The sequence below is a fragment of the Panthera leo genome, chromosome A2, assembly GCF_018350215.1.
Source record: "Panthera leo isolate Ple1 chromosome A2, P.leo_Ple1_pat1.1, whole genome shotgun sequence".
Taxonomy (NCBI): domain Eukaryota; kingdom Metazoa; phylum Chordata; class Mammalia; order Carnivora; family Felidae; genus Panthera; species Panthera leo.
In genome coordinates this window covers 31,514,184-31,530,296 of record NC_056680.1, presented here as the reverse complement: position 1 = coordinate 31,530,296, position 16,113 = coordinate 31,514,184, and the positions used below count along the sequence as shown (strand labels likewise).

The 16,113-nt window shown below is 45.6% G+C and overlaps 1 protein-coding gene across 3 annotated transcripts in view; it reads left to right on the top strand.

The window, feature by feature from the left end:
- PRICKLE2 (prickle planar cell polarity protein 2) overlaps positions 1–16,113 on the top strand; it is a 321,553-nt gene that overhangs the window by 155,525 nt on the left and 149,915 nt on the right. Inside the window, exon 1 of one of the 3 annotated variants that reach the window (XM_042929905.1) lies at positions 9,332–9,378. The exons of the other annotated variants lie outside the window; for them this stretch is intronic. The gene's annotated coding sequence lies outside the window, so the exon portion shown is untranslated. Of the gene's footprint in view, positions 1–9,331; positions 9,379–16,113 lie in introns of those variants that run through there. 3 annotated transcript variants of the gene reach the window in all.

Here is a 16,113-nt window from a genome sequence, read left to right as displayed (position 1 = left end):
TGGCCATTTGCGTAACGCTTCCTTGTTTCCCAAATGCCAGAGTAATGGGCTTCCCCCCCCGCCCCCCACCAAAACAAAAAATCTGGAGGCAGGTCAGCATGGCTGAAAGTGGCATAGACCTCTAAAAGAATATTCCGGAAAAGACAGGGGCAAATTTTCCCCCACAGTCACTCTATTTTGTGTGGCTGGGGTGTCAGCGAGTTCGAAACCATGCCTCATGAGACACAGTTGATAGAAGTAAGTTGGCGGAAGACAAGGTTTGGGTTTTTGAAGGATGTTGAGTGGGAGAGTCGGCTGGACTGGCTCTGTGTGATCCATATTGGTAGAGTGTTGGCTGCAAGTTTACTGGAAGGAAGAACTTACTCCAGGAGCCAGCTGTCCAGAGATGAACTGAGCTGTCTCAGAAGCTTTCCTTCCTGGAGGGCTGGAGCGGGGGCCGCATTAAAAAGATTCATTTCCTTTATTTTACAAATACGGATTGAGCAATTGCTATATTAGCCCTGAGGATACTATGGAAAAACAACACGGACACAATCCTTGGGGTTTCCAGTCTACACCAGCGTTTCCCGAAACGTGAGGTGGTTTTGGGTGGCACAGAGTCCGTTAGTTCATGAGCCAACACTGAGTCCCACCTAATTAAAAATTCTCTTTTCAATATTCTAAACCTTGCAGGTACACCAAGAAGGAGATGTCATTGGGAGGGTAGTGTTGCCACTTCTCTAAAACTTGATCATCTTCCTTTTTGGCAAAGAAAGAACAACATGAGGGTCACAGCCTCGGACAGCCATAGTTCCTAAGTAATTCTTTTTTTTTTTGAGCATTTTGTTAAACACCTTTACACAAACAAGACAACAGAAAAACATTTAACACAGGAGCAATTAAAACCAAAGTGGTCCTAGGGATGATTTTTTTTGACTTTCAGTCTTTTGCCCGTCTTTCATTTTTTGTTTTTTTGTCTTTCCCACATTTTACCTTTGCACGCGGTAAAATGCGCTCTTGGGTTCATGGTTTCATGAATTTTTGCGAATGCGTGGTCATGTAAGCACGCCCCCAGCCAGGATACAGAGCAGTTCTATTCACCTTCCAAGGTTCACCCCGGCCCCTCCGTCCTACCTGCCATCTCCAACTTTTTTTTTTTTTTTTTAATATTTTTAACGTTTATTTATTTTTGAGACAGAGAGACAGAGCATGAATGGGGGAGGGTCAGAGAGAGGGAGACACAGATCCGAAACAGGCTCCAGGCTGTCAGCACAGAGCCCGACGTGGGGCTCGAACTCACTGACCGCAAGATCGTGACCTGAGCCGAAGTCGGGCCGCTCGACCGACTGAGCCACCCAGGTGCCCCTCCAACTTTTGACAACTAGGGATGTACTCAGTGTTCCTCTAGTTTTGCCTTTTCTGGGATGTCTGGTGATGGAATCCTCTGGGGTGTGGCCTTCTCAGTCTGGCTTTTTCATAGCATGATGCATTTTGAGATGCATCCATCTTGCTGCACATATGCAGTGCTTTTAATCGCTGAGTAGTATTCCATTATATGGATATACCACAATATATTCATTCTAAATAATAACAGAATTCATATTCAATATAATAAATCATGAACCGGTACTTAGTGAAAGCAGACTTGGCAGAAATCCTATAGCTGGTATGCCAGTGGAGTGAGTCTTACAGGGGAGGGAGGAACCAGTATAATTTATGCACTAAGGAGTTGGTGGTGGTGGGCATTCTTTTCATTTCTTATCCAAACCTTCAACAACATGTTAGACCAGGGCGCCTGGGTGGCTCAGTCGGTTGGGCGTCCGACTTCGGCTCGGGTCATGATCTCACAGTCCATGAGTTCAGGCCCCATGTGAGGCTCTGGGCTGACAGCTCGGAGCCTGGAGCCTGCTTCGGATTCTGTCTCCCTCTCTCTCTCTGCCCCTCCCCCGCTCACACTCTGTGTCTCTCTCTCAAAAATAAATTAAAACATAATACGTTTGACTGAAATATAATTAGTTTTCCAGTCTTCTTGAGTAAGAAAATACTTTCCAAGGCCTTAAGGTAAACCTAGTGGTCTTCAGAGCATCCTGTTCATATTCTTTTACTCACTCATCCCCTCCCTCCTTGCCTCCTTCCTTACCCTCCTTGTCATCGTCGTCGTCGTCGTCGTCGTCCTCCTCCTCCTCCTCATATTCTCTTTCTCTTTCTCCCCTCATGCTCTCCCCCTAATATTTCACTGGAGTTTATGTAACTGAATCAATTAGACCTATTCCTCAAAGAGTTGGTTTTCCGTAAAATTCACTTTGCAGTTGGCATGACAGAAGAGCCGGTATATTAATCAAATGCTACAATTCGTTCTTTGTATCTGAATCAGGCTGGGGTTGGGCTTCCTGCTTATCTGTTGTCTGTTTATACCATTTTGTCCTTTGCAGCAAATGGGCCTGGATTCTTTGTGATTGGGCCTGGTGATGGCTGTGAGTGTTGATAGATTGGGTGTGGAAATGCTTAACAGGGACAGACCCTATCTCTTTAGTTAGTGTTACAGAGTCCCCAGGATATAAGGTGTCTGTATGAAAATAAATAAGGGCTTTTCTTTTCCTCTCTTTGGCTGATGGTATCAATACCATTTAATAGAATAAAATGATAAAAATCTTCGTCCTTTCTTAAATAACGTGTTAATTGCTGTTCTAGGTATTTACTCATTTTGTGTTTCTGAAATATACTTACTTTATAGACCTCTCCGTACCCCAGTGCATTTTAAATCCTCAAGCATATTCAAATGATATATATTTAATTTCATCTTGTGTGTGTCTAGGGGTGGGGGAACGCACTTTGTAGCTAACCAGATCAAAGTTGGTAGCGTTCTCCATTTAGTCCGTTGACTGCAGAACACAAAGGCTGCTAAAGGATTCCAGTGCTTATCTTAAAAGCTCATCAGAAATATTCCAAGCCGTAGATGTTTTTTTTTTTTTTTTTTTTCTTCCCCTCTCTCAGCAGCATTTCTGATTCGGAGGTTCTCCTTGGTTGCCCCTGCTAGAGTTGCTGAATTTATAATGCCAGAGGAAGAAAGAAAGATCTGTTCTGTTTTCTCATCTGTGGAACGAGAGGATTGAACTGGATGGGAGAGGTCACATTTACAGCATCAGTGCTGTCACTCCTTTTCCATCCACATGACAGACATCACTAATCAATCACAGCATGCTTCCCTGCCAAATGTAGTCTCAGACTTCTTGTCAAGTCAGCACTCCAGGAAGCCACGGCTAATCAATCAGTGTTAGCCCAGGACATGAAATCTGTTTGCCATTCTGAAACATGATGATGTTTAATCTGTGGAGGTTAGGTCACCATTTCATGGTTGAAGGAAGAATGCTGGTGGTCATGGGTAGTTTCAAATGAAGAGGGTTTCACATCACTCTGGTTTATGCTCCTTGAAGGCAGGCATTGTGTTTTATTCCTCTTTTTCCATGTTTATCTAGCCTATAAGCCAAACCCTTTCTCACAGTAGACATTACACAAATGTTTGTCAAGTAACGCATGAAGGAATGAATGGAAAGCATGTCCTTGGCCAGTTCTTCCCTCCCTAGGACTGCACGCTTCAGTGCTTCTTCCGAAGGGCAGGCACAACCGTTACCGTGACTGAATTTCATCTGCTTTCATTCTGGCCATTCCTGTAGACTGGCTAGATCGATGTGTGCTTTTATCCACCACGCACTGGCAGAGCCCAGCATCTTGGCATCATTAGCTGCACTTGATGAGTTTCTCCTGCATCCATTGTCCCCAGTCATTCATAAACCTATTGAGTAATACAGAGGGGAGTCCACTTAATCCTTCCCCTGCTGGACTCTGAATTCTTACAACTTGGGGCTGGGAATCTGAAGTTTTAATGATTTAGATAGGAATCCTGTCAGTTTCAGGTTTTAACACTGCAGGGGATCATGTATTTGACACAACAAATGCAGCCTGTAGTTATTTTTGGAGAAGTAGATTTTAGGTTTCTTATGGAAAGGACAAGATCTGATAAGTTTTTTTTTTTTTTATTTTGATAGCATGGTAATATGCCTTTTGCAGGGTAGATACTCAGTGAATATTTAATATTCTTCAAAGTAGTTTGATAAAACCTCTGTGAACCTCGGTCTTCTTTAACTTTTAGAAGAAAGTCCTCTTTTAAAAACAGAAGGCATTTTTTTCCCCAGCCAGGCACTGGATTTCATCTAACAGGAATACTGGCTGCCCCTTTAATGAGAAATCACTTACAGGCAGGGCATTCTGCTAAATGCTTTATAGACATTATCCCTAAACCTCAAAACAACCCCAAGACCAGTGCTACGAATTCCATTTCATATATGAGATAACTGAGGATTGGGAAAGTCACGTACCTTCATCAAAGTCACAAGATAACAAGTGGCAGCTCTGGGATTTAAAGCCAGACCTAACTCTAACATCTTCTCCCCTGAACATAACCACTCTCGCAATGCAGATGTTCCTTACTCCGGGAAGCTTTCCCTGAGGTAATCGCTATCCCTGCAAGGCTGGTTGAGATGTTCTTCCTCTGCGTTTCCATGGCAGTTTATCCTCCCTTGTAATGATACTCTCCATCCTCACATAGGCTGTTCGTCTGCTGCCATCCCACCCCCCACTTCTGTCTGCTGGCTGAATGAGTACCTTTTGCCAGGAGACCTCCGCTACTTTGCCTTCCTACCTGGGCACCATGTAGAATGTACGGCTGTGCCTTCAAGCATCTGTTTTGTAGCTTGTGGGCGCCTGGGTGGCTCAGCCGGTTGAGCGTCCAACTTCAGCTCATGTCGTGATCTCGCGGTTTGTGAGTTCAAGCCCCTCATCGAGCTCTGTGCTGACAGCTCCGAGCCTGGAGACTGCTTCGGATTCTGTGTCTCCTTCTCTCTCTACCCCTTTCCCACTCACTTTCAAAAATAAATAAACATTAAAAAAAAGAGCAATCTATTGGAGTTCAGAATTCATTATGCTTGGTAAGGACGGATTTAGGGAAATGTAATCCAGCTCTAAAGGCGGAAGGCAACGCTGCCTGTCTTGTGTACCAAGTGCCTTCTGCTTCCCTCTGTCACCGCAGTAGTAAACTGTTCCATATTTTAACACTTCACTGTTGTGTTGACTGTACATTTATGAATAATTAATACAGGCAGATGTTCTGATGTTTATTTATCCTGCTTCAGATACCTTGTGTTTCTTGAATCTGAGGACTCATGAGTTTTATAAATTTCTAGAAATTTCTCAGCTATATTGCCTCTCCTCAAATTCTCTATTCTGTCCCTTTGGGGCTCCTATTTGACATATGTTGGGCCTTCTCATTTTCTTCTCCATATCTCTTAACGTCTTTTTTTTTTTTAAATCTTTTTCAACTCTATCCCTTTGTGCTTCATTCTGTAGTACGTCCTAAGATCTGTATTTCTCTCTTCAGTAGTGTCTGACCTCCTACTTAACCAGTCCATCGGGTTTTTAATTTTAATGACTCAGTGGGGAGAGAGAAATCACTTCTTGTTCTCTTTTAGGCTTTCAGTTCTAGCTGTCATGTTTTTAATCATTGTAGACTTTATTGCATGTTGTTTCTCAGAAAGTTATTTCATGATCCTGAACTCTTGAACCGCTCAGCCTCATATTTGCTGACACGAGGCTTACCAGTTTCCTGGGTGTCCTGTAACTTACTATTGGGAGCTCACGTGTTGCAGGGCTGGTTGTAGCCTGGGTTGTGGAACTGGCTTTCCAGGGCAACTTTTCATCGGCTTCTGTGATGTATTCCAGGCCTATCCTGAACAGGAACAATTTTTATATTAATTTTTCAGTTAGGGGTTCCTGATTCTGACCTTCGTTATTTGTTCTCTGTTCTCCAGAAGGACACAGGCTTAGGGTTTCTAATTCTTAGCTTAAACTCTTCCCTCCTGCTGAGAACACAGGTAAACACAGACCTGTTTCACTGGGCTGGTTGACAGTTTTTCTAATCTGTTCTTTGAGGGTGCAACCCTCACTAAATGTTGCTGGTTTTCTGCAGGGGTCACATCACAACTTGCTGCTTCTCCTTATCCCAAGGCCTTGTCTTCTGTCCTGCATGGGCATTGAAACCCTAGCCCCTCGGGAATCAAGACAAACTTTTCCCCTGCTGCAACCACAGTGCCCTCTATCCCATAGTCACAGCATGGGTTTGCATACTTAGGATTCTTTTCTTCTGATACCTCTTTATTTCTACCACCTGGGTGTTTTCCTTTCTATATTGTGGGTCAGTGAAGCACTTAAAGTATTTGTTAAACATTTCGTCTAGTATATCTAGGTGTTTGAAGGGTTGGAATTTTCATGCTGGCATCATTTGCCATCTTTCCCTGAACTAGGGACTTGCTACAAGTTCATGGTAAAAAAAAATCAGATAGTACACAAGGACGTATTAGGAAATACTCCTATGCTTCACATCTCCGACCTGCTCAAATCACCTTGCTAGATATGATAACCTTTATCATTCCCCGAGGTATCATTCTAGAAGCATTTTATGTGTATACAGGGTACATATGTCTATACAGTACATGAAGATTTATTTATGCTGGTGAGAATATATTTTATCATCTACACTGCACTTAGTATATTTTATAGTATTTAAAAAAAAATTTAATATGTGTTTATTTTTGAGAGAGAGAGACAGCACAGGGAGGGGCAGAGAGAGAGAGGGAGACACTGATCTGAATCAGGCACCAGGCTTCAGGCTCCGAGCTGTTAGCACAGAGCCTGACACGGGGCTCGAACTCACGAACCACAAGATCATGACCTGAGCTGAATTCCAACCCTCAACCGACAGAGCCACCCAGGCGCCCCTTAGAGTTTATCACATATTATTGTACTCAGCTCTGCCTCTTTTCTTGTCATCACTGCATGGTATTCCATTAAATGGATGTACTATAACTTATTTAGCAATGTCCCCTCTTGGATAATTTTTTCAGTCATTTTGGTATTATAAACTAGCCTACAATAAACATTTTCCTGTACACATGTCTTTGCTTGCATATCATCTAATATAGTTTTCTTTCTTGACCTGTTTCTCTCTTTTTCTCTCTTCTCCCCCACCCTTTGATGGTTAATTTTATGTGTCAGCTTGAGTGGGCTAAGGTTTGCCCAGATGACTGGTAAAACATTATTTTGGCATGTGTCCGTGTGTTTCCAGAAGAGATTAACATTTGAATCAGTAGACTTTGCAGAGACTGGAACAGAAACGTGAAGGAGGGGTTACTGTTCTCTTGCTCTACTTGAGTTGAGACATCCCTATTCTCTTGCCCTTGGACATCATTGTTCCTGGTTCTCAGGCTTTCACACTGGAACTTGAGCCATTGGTTCCAGATTCTCACACCTTCATTCATGGACTGAATTACACCATCAGTTCTCCAGGTTGCCGACTGTGTATTGTGGGATTTCTCAGCCAATTCTTTTAATAAATCTCCAATTTATGTATATCCTACTGGTTCTGTTTCTCTGCATATCCCTGGCGAATACACACCCCCAGCCCCACTATGAGTTCCTTGTGGGCAAGAACATGATCATTCGTTGGTGACTGTGGCAGCCTGCACGGGGCCTGGTGCTGAACCAGCAGTCAGACCAGGCTCAACCTCAACACTTTTATTTTGATTTTAGTAATAACAACAGCCATTGACTATTCAGTCATCTGAAGCTCTTGACTGAGCACCTCCTCTACTCCAGACATGAGGTAATGCCATCTTTACAACAACTCTGTGAGATGGGAGAGGGTCATCCTGCTTTGCAGACCAGGACACTGAGGTACAGGTTGTTTACATAACTAGTCAGAAGCAGAGGCCACATTTGAATACAGTTGTGTCTGAAATCAGTGCCTGGCCTCTTGAATACTACCTCTTAATTTACATTTGTATTGTCACAAATAATGCGGAACATCTCCCTTCCTCCCTCCTTTTCCTCCCTCCCTCCCTCCCTCCGTCCCCCCTTCCTTCCTTCCTTCCTCCCTCCCTCCCTCCCTCCTTCCACCCTTCCTTCCTTCCTTCCTTCCTCCCTCCCTCCCTCCGTCCCCCCTTCCTTCCTTCCTCCCTCCCTCCTTCCACCCTTCCTTCCTTCCTTCCTTCCTCCCTCCCTCCCTCCGTCCCCCCTTCCTTCCTTCCTTCCTCCCTCCCTCCCTCCGTCCCCCCTTCCTTCCTTCCTTCCTTCCTTCCTCCCTCCCTCCCCCCTTCCTTCCTTCCTTCCTTCCTTCCTCCCTTCCTCCCTCCCTCCCCCCTTCCTTCCTTCCTTCCTTCCTCCCTTCCTCCCTCCCTCCCTCCTTCCCTCCCCCCCTTCCTTCCTTCCTTCCTTCCTCCCTCCCTCCCTCCCTCCCTCCCCCCTTCCTTCCTTCCTTCCTCCCTCCCTCCCCCCTTCCTTCCTTCCTTCCTCCCTTCCTCCCTCCCTCTCTCCGTCCTCCCTTCCTTCCTTCCTTTCTTCCTTCCTCCCTCCCTCCCTCCCCCCCTTCCTTCCTTCCTTCCTTCCTCCCTCCCTCCCTCCCTCCCTCAGATATTTACTGAGAGCTCACAGTGTTCTAGGCAGGGGTGATACAGTGTGATTATTGGTGAAAACATTCCTGCTCTGGTGGAACATGCCTTGTAAAGGCACAGACAGATTCAGAAAAAAAAAAATGTGATGAGTGTCTGGAAGGGGAGATAATGCGGAGGCTTTAGGAGCACATGGCTTGGAGGCTTTTCCGAGGAATAGAGGGTGTCCAGCATCTGTGATAAATTGGATGACCCTTGAATGATGAGTGAACTGGGGGGGAGGGGGATGGAGCAGAGGGGTGAAGGATGAGGGTCCAGCATGTCCCCTGTCTTCCTGCAGTTCTCTTTCCAGTATCGTCTTGCTCTTACATCCACTGCCAGTTCCCAGGACCTCTGCATGCAATAGCCAGAGAGCCTGGGTCCTTCTGCTTCTGAAAGGTGGCTGAACCGCCCCCCCCTCCCCCCACCAGCCATCAGCCCTTTCTAATTTTAAAGCAGTAGCTCCCTTGATTGAAATCTCAATTTGGGAACAGGCCCAGGATTGGCCTGTGGCTTGGAATTTTCACCAATAAGCAGAGTGGGAGGTGGAGAGGCGTCCCTTTAAGCAGCAGGGAGGCAGCCTGGAGAGCTTGAAGCTTCTCTCCCCAGGACCTGAGTGATTATCCTGGACCCGGAGCTGCGCACGGAGCAGCTGCCACAGCCCCGGGAATGTCACCCCCCTTGCGCGGAGCCCCCGCAGGGCCCCCTCTGGCTCCGGGCAGTTGGCGGCCGACGCCCCGCTGGGCTTCTTAGCCGCGGCCGGCCGCACCCCCTGTCCCCAGGTCTGCGGCCCCCTCCCCCTTCCCCCCACATCCCCGCCAGCAGAGGCGCCGCAGCGGCGAGCAATGCGAGGCTGAGCCTGGTAAGTGGCCCCCCTATGGCCCCGGAGCACCGAGGGGGCGCTGGGGCGCCGTGGCTTCTGGTTTTCACGACCCTCCCAGGCATGGGGGCCTTGAGCTTCTGGGACGCTAACCCCTGGTAGTGATGCGCCTTGCAACACAGAGACACTGAGGAGGTCATGAGCTCTGGGGAGGGGACCTAGAGATCGTTTTGATCTGTCTACCGGCTATTGCGCAGCTCCATCATGAACCGGTAATAGTGACAATGATACCTTGGCGTGGGGGGAGGTGGGGGATGGCTGTGCCTGTGTTAGGACGACTTTGGGGGAAACATTTCAACTTCTCTGAACTTGCCTTTGAAACACTCATCATGATCTTAGAATTCACTTTCCTCAAATATGTAAAACGTATTTATTGCTAGTGACCTACTTCTTTCTTTCCCTTACGCTATCAAAAAATATTTTCAGTGTCTTCCCGAAGGTCATCCAAAAATGAAGTCCTTCTCCCCATGCTCCTTGTTGCTTGTCTTCCTAGAACTTTTAATACTCATTTCTTTTCTCCTTGGTAGATGTGCATAATTAAGCGGGTCTGGAAACGTTCATGTATTCTCTATGAATTGGGGTGGGGGGGCGCCTGGAAGTGGGGAAGAGACTCCCGTCTCCTGGCCTTTAAGTTCAGTTAGGGGAGCCTATAGGATGGAGAAAGCTTTTGTCTGTATGTGGGGATTGGGGGATAGTTATTGGAATCCTACTGTTGCAAGTTTCCAAAGGCACCCTCCACTTCTGGGAGTCAGGACTTGATGCGGACAGGAAGCATGCAAATCTAGAATGCCTGGGTAGCTGTTATCCTAGGACATTTTAAAACCAAAATAATCCATGGGGTTGGGGGGAGGAGGGGAGGAGGGAAGGTTTATTGAAAAGACACAGTTTTAGCTTCCCTCCTGTCCCTCCCCAGTCTGTTCACTTGTGTATAACTGAAGCAAGAAGCTGGAAGCCTAATGCAAAGGGTCAGAGATTTTTTTTTTTTTTTTTTTTTTAAATTGAAGCAGCTGGAAGAAATGCCTTCCAAAATTGGAGCAAAGTCTGATGCTTGGATTGCCAAACTCCATTTCTGCCCATATGAAAATATTTTGACTTTTAGCAGACCTCATTTTGCTGGACTGGCCTTTCTTTCCAGTTGTTTAGGTGGTGTGTATCATTTGTATGCTTTGGGTTCCCTGCTTTCTGCAAACAGATGTTTTTATCTGTGCATCTGGTTGAATATTGAGAAAGATGGCTATGGCCCCGTGTATGTACAAAGCGAACAAATAGCGCTTGGGGAGGACGGGGGCATTTCCTTTTCAAATTGTCAGTTGCCAAATCTTCCCAGCCGTTGGGCAATTCAGATAAAGGTGTCAAGTGAGCTGAGCAATGAAGAATTTATATGTGCAGCTAATTCTGCTCGTCCTACAATAAAACATCTTCCCATGGGGCCAAAAAGTCGGGGGAAGGGAGGCTTATAAAAATGATCCTATGTTCTTAGTCACTGACTACCCAGCTCCCCCTAGATTTCTGAGAACCTGCCAGGAGAAACTGTTGACTGAATGGAAGTTTCAAGAAATGCAGAACAGAAATCAGTACAAGCCCTCCTCGAGTGACTTTTATTTCTGTTTGGAGGAAAGGAACACTTTGTTAGAATAACAAATCGTGGCTGCTTTTCAAGAGCAGAAAATGGTTCTTGTTCTGAAGGCAGATTCGTTTTAAGAGTGTGAATCATTTGGTTTAGGGTTTGTTGTTTTTTTTCTTCCCCCTTTTGCGGTGGAGGCTTGGAGATGATTAAACGTCCTGTCTGCAGGAAATTACCAGGAGATTTGAGTATTTTCCTGAATCAGCCTCAGATGGTACACAGCTTTGGGTGTAATACAAGAAAGCTGTGTTACCAGGCAGTCTTTCTGCATTGATAACCTCAACTCCCAGTCTTTCCAGCTTCTCCATCAACAAGCCTTTTATTTTTTATTTTGGGGGCTGTGCTTTCATTTAAGACTGAAATAACTCTCTCATTCCCTTCATGAGCTTTTTAAGATGGAACTTATTTTTGAGACAGTTTTATCGAGCGCACTTCCCCATTGGCCTCCTCCCACCAGCCTCAGCAGGAAAAGCTCTTGGCTGCTTTTCCCAAGATTTCCTTTAAGCCGGGATTGTTATCCTTAGGGACACAGATGTCTCGAGGAAGGAGATGCGCCAGGGTTGGATCCAGTGCTCACCAATTTGGTGGTGACATTTATGGTCTGTGTAGAGCTGTGTGCAGAGAAGACAGAGGGGTTCTGTGTTGAGTTTACCACAAAGTGCATCGTGCATCAACGGTGTGGAGGGTGGGCAATTAAAAGCCTGGAAGGGACAACTAGGGGACACAACGCACCATTTTGTCAAGTTGTGCTTAGAGATCTATGGTTTTTAGTAATTGGGAAAACCAAAGCTTAGAGATGCTGTGCTCCCCAGGCTATTTTTCTTAATCTTCCCTGACCCCCTCCCATTAAGCACTTCCTGGCCACATCATCAAATAGGAGAGCTCTGGGTGAAAATAAACTCCATGCACTCTTCCAATGTCAATGAGGGGAAGCAGAGGGAGTCATGTTTTTAGCTGCCAGAGCACAGAATGGTAACCCTTGTTGAATAAAATGAAACTTTATGAAAATGGTAGTGCGAGTTTAAATGCAACGTTCAAAAAACGTTTCTCTGCTATTTTTCATTTTCTCAAAATCTAAATGGCAAGGGATTCTTTTTCAGGACACTGAGCGTTTGATTACCATGCAGTTGTTTTGGTGACGTTCTTTTTTTCATATCCTGCTGCTCTGCGTGACAAGCAGGGGAAGACTTGTTTTTTGCAGAGATTGTATCTGGACATTTTCCAGAACAACGGAAGGTGTCGGGGTGGCGGAGGGGACAGACAGATGCAAGTACTGTGGGACTCAGTGTCTGGGAAGACTCATGAATGATTTCCCTGCAAATTTAGCCCATGGGCCTTTGAGAATTGCTTCACGTTTGACTTTTACCAGTCGTCCTCTGTGTAGAAATCATGGTTCCCATCACAGGGGGTCTCTCTCCTCACAAAGCACCTTCCAAGAAGATGCTAATCCATGTATGCACGTGACGTTGCTTATCACGTCTTTGAAAATTTTCCTTCATGCCACGTTTTCTTCAAAAACTGTACAATTATGAAGACTTGATTGGTTGGAAACATTTGCAAAAGGTTACTAGCTTACTTGGCTTTCACCTGGGCTGCTGTAATTACTCATTTTAGTGTTTTCACTGATCAAGGTTCTCTTCAGGCTTCTCAGGATGAGCAAGTTATCTGTTGAGTTGGATTCCAGACAGTTCCATTTTTGAACACTTGGCTGTTAAGGCTGGAGTAAAGGTCTCCTATTTGCGCGTTGCAAATGATAATAAACAGAATGATAGCTGTTCATTTATGACGTTTTGCCAAGCACGGACTAAATGTCTCACCAACCTTTCTTAGACTGCACCGCACATAAGAATATCCTTCAGAGAGTCTGTTTCAGTAGATCTGTGGTGTGGCCTGGGAATTTGCATTTTAAGAAGCATCCCAGGCTGGACCTTGGGCTCTGTCTTGAAACAGCTTTTGCTTTTTTGTTCATTATCATTTACAATCCTCCCAGTAACCCAAATAGGTGCTGTTATCATGCCCATTTCACAGTTAAGGAAGGGTAGGCTCAGAGAGGTTCGGTGACTCCCTGGGGTCACACAGCTACTAAGTGGCCACGCAAGGGACCTGAACCAGTAACTGTCCAATTCCATCGTCCATGTGCTCGAGCTTATGCTCGTGGTGGTTGGGAGGTCTTCTCTTACAAGTTGGGCTGAGTGACCCTCCCCCCATCTCTCTCTGCTGAAGGCCCCTTTTCTAAGATGCTGGCATTTAGAAGACACTAGTCGACAGGGACCCCTTTTATACAGTCTGCTGAGGCAGAATTTAGGAAGACTGAGTAGGAGTGTAGGCATTCATGTTAATACTTGAGGAGTGTCCAGCTAATTTGCCCTGAGTTCTCTAACTGCTGAACCAAGACAAGTCAAGATCAGACTGATTGATTTGTGAGGTGCTTTTCAGTCCCCCAGCTTTTGAAATCTTTAAGGCAGCTCTGTTCCCTTCCCTGGGCCCTTTCCCAATGCCTGTGCCACTTCCTGTCATCTGTCCATCCACTTCCACAGGGTCCCCCCACGTGACCCCTCATGGTTCACATGCCCAAGAAGGTAGAAGCCTTTTCCTGTTGCCCATGGCATCAGCCTGCCTCAAGTCCCTCATTTCCCTTTATATTCTGTATAAATCTGGGCAGATTTCCTGCAGAAAACAAACGCAAAGGAAATATTGTGATTAGGAGAGGCAGAGAGGAGGAGTCTCATTTAGACCTCTTGCCTGATTCCCCCTTGGCCTGACCTGATTTCCCTTGCCTCTGGGCACATGGACTAGTGCTGATTTATCTTGCTTAATTGCTGCAAGATTGTGATATAGGACAAACCACTTAACCTCATGAGCTTTGCCTCCATTATCTGTAAAATGGAATGTTCATGTCAACCCTTTCTCCTTTGGGTACAAGTGACGTAACGACCAAGGAGGCGCTTTGGGCTTTGTTCACACACATTCTGAAGATGCTGTTATGTTGCCTTCCAGCAAGCAGCGGTTCCCGGTCCGTGTTCTAGGGAGCACCTGTTGGCAGCTTGCACTTCCAAACAAGAAAACAAAAAATTAGTTCCTTGTGTGTGGGCAAAACGGGACATCCTACATCCTTTTTTGAGGAGTCACAATTCATAGGAGTATATTCAAGGCTCTGAGCCCTGGAGTCGAGAAACCTATTTCGCTGTACGTGTTTCCTGTTGATGTGACCCCAGAACCCCTTTGCAGGGTCACCTGTTACTGTGCTGCATGATACAGTTGGAGGAACTGTTGTGTTTCCCAATGTTAGCTCTACTTATTGGTAGTGTGCCTTTAGACAGGTCACTTACATCTCTGAACCTCCATTTCCTTCTCTCTGAAATGGGAATAATGATAGCACCTACCCCACAGAGCTTTACATCAAGTTAAATAAGTTAAGAGATTGCCTTCCACCTGTCGGAAACATTCCTCTGAGACCTCTGGGAGCATCATTGCCTCCTCCTGGTTTTCTTCTCTCCCCCTCTGAGCTTCTGTGTGTCCCACTCACCCTATCTTCCTTTGCTTATTCTCCTCCACTTGTTCTTTCAAAGCTGGACGGCTCTTGTCCCCTTTCCTCGTGCTCTTTTATCGCTCCTTTTGCTTGCTCTCTTGTGTGACATCAGTCCTTGGCTGCATGTTGTCACTTCCTGATGACTCCCCAGTTGACATGTTCAGCCTGTTCCTCTCTCCTGAGCTCCACGCTTAGGTACATACCTCTCTTCTTAGTGTCTTTATTAGGTGTTAAACAGGCTTCTCAAACTTCGTGTGTCCAAGCACAACCCTAGATTTATCCCCCTGCCCGAGCCTTTACCACATCAGCACATAGACACCCCAGCCACCCAGCTGCTGAGCTCTACATACTTTGGCCATCTTTCGTCTTTCTCTTTTCCACACACTCCTTTGTCCAATCCAGTGGGAATAAGTCCTTGTGACTGTACCTCAAAAGTATATTCCATATGGAACATGGGGAAGGGAAAAGGGAGAAGTGCTTGGAGAAGGGCTTCAGGTAACTTTCCGGGGTTCCAAAGATGCCTCTATCTCAATTAGAGTGCAGGTATCACGGGTATAGGCAGTTGTCAAAATCAATCAGACTCTCCATGTAAAATACACATTTTGCTGTATGTAAATTACACCTCAATTAAAAAAAATATGCTAGAAAAGATAAATATCCCAAATGGGACCACTGCTCACCATCTGCACGCATAACTTTAGACTGCCACTATCATGCCTCCCCTTGATTACTCAGTAACCTTCCCAAATACCTAGAGTTTCTAAAGCTTACATCAGATATCTCTCTCCCTTATTAGCACCTTCTAGCAGCTTCCCATTATGGTAAAGACAAACTCTAAGCAATTTACCATGAGCTACGAGATCCCCGATCCCACCCCAGCCTTGCGGGCCCAAACCTGTCTCTGTACAGACATGTCCCTCCCCTGACCACTAGTATCTGTGCTCCAGTCATACTAGCCTTTTAACACCCCAAGCCCCTGCCTGCCTCTGGGCCTTTGTACTTGCTATTGGTTCTGCTCAGAATGTTCTGGAACTGTTCCTGGCTGGCAACTTCTCATCATGGACCTTCTTAGCTTAAATGTCATTCTACCCAGAGGGCTCCCTACCTGGCTTTGCTTCACCACCCCCAATACACACACACTGTATTTTTCTCTGCCATGTTAACCTTATTAACTTTTGTCCCAAGCACTTCTCAAGATAGAAGTATTTGTTTTTCAATGTGCTGTCTGCCTCCCCCTTCTGAAGGGCAGGGATTGTGATTCAGTTCCCATCTTCCATGCACAGTAGGGGCTCACTCAGTTGAATGACAGTCACTGAGCTCAGTGTCTGATGGACCCAACTGCAAGAAAATTGTTAATCACCAGTTTTAAAGTTCTGTTTTTATTACTCTTCTCCTTTTCTTGTCTCCGTTTTCCTTCTTGGGGATGGGAAGAGTTATGTGCTTTGTGACCCCACTAAATCCACGTATTTAATGTTTCTGACCCTTTGTTTTGTTTTGCTTAATTACAAAACAAGGTCAGTGACAGCTGCCCTTTGTAGAGGTCTATAAACTCTTTGGAGGAAGG